This window comes from Orycteropus afer, unplaced genomic scaffold, assembly GCF_000298275.1.
Source record: "Orycteropus afer afer isolate SDZICR_OR568_19922 unplaced genomic scaffold, OryAfe1.0 scaffold00762, whole genome shotgun sequence".
Classification (NCBI taxonomy): Eukaryota; Metazoa; Chordata; class Mammalia; order Tubulidentata; family Orycteropodidae; genus Orycteropus; species Orycteropus afer.
The window spans coordinates 146,981-147,762 of NW_006922349.1; the positions used below are offsets into that span (position 1 = coordinate 146,981).

The 782-nt window shown below is 45.7% G+C and overlaps 1 pseudogene; it reads left to right on the forward strand.

Moving 5' to 3' along the window:
- Nucleotides 1-541, forward strand: part of LOC103211584 — a 6,587-nt pseudogene extending 6,046 nt beyond the window's left edge.
- Nucleotides 542-782: the final 241 nt, after the last annotated feature.

Sequence of the window (782 nt, forward strand, 5' to 3'; positions counted from 1 at the left end):
AAAAGTATGAGGAGACTTGACAAGAAGTCCTGGAGATGAGGAAAATTGTGGCTGAATATGAGAAGACCATTGCCCAAATGATTGAAGATGAGCAAAGGACAAATATGACCTCTCAGAAGAGCTTCCAGCAACTGACCATGGAGAAGGAGCAGGCCCTGGCAGACCTTAACTCTGTGGAAATATCCCTTTCTGATCTTTTCAGGAGATACGAGAACATGAAAGGAGTCCTGGAAGGGTTTAAGAAGAATGAAGAAGCCTTGAAAAAATGTACTCAGGACTACTTAGCCAGAGTGAAACAAGAGGAACAATGCTATCAGGCCTGAAAATTCATGCAGAAGAGAAACTAGACAAAACCAATGAAGAGATTGCTCAGGTTCGAACAAAAGCAAAGGCTGAGAGTGCAGCTCTCCATGCTGGGCTCCGGAAAGAGCAAATGAAGGTGGAGTCCCTGGAAAGGGTCCTGCAGCAGAAGAATCAAGAGATCGAAGAATTGACAAAAATCTGTGATGAACTGATTGCAAAGCTGGGAAAGACCGATTGAGTTTCCCCCATTAGTCCAGCAGATGTGCATTTGGCTGATTCCCTCGTGACCACAAGTATCTTGCCTTATCCGGGAATAATTGCCCCTTTGCTGAAGAAAAAAAAAAAAAAAAAAACTGAAAAAAAGCACATGCTTCCTGCTGCCTGTCCCGCTTTGCTGACAGTGTGACAGCCTGGAAGAAACCCTAGGGTCCTGCACAGTCAGGAAAGGAGGGGGGCCAACGGTTTCCCAGCTCTCGTCG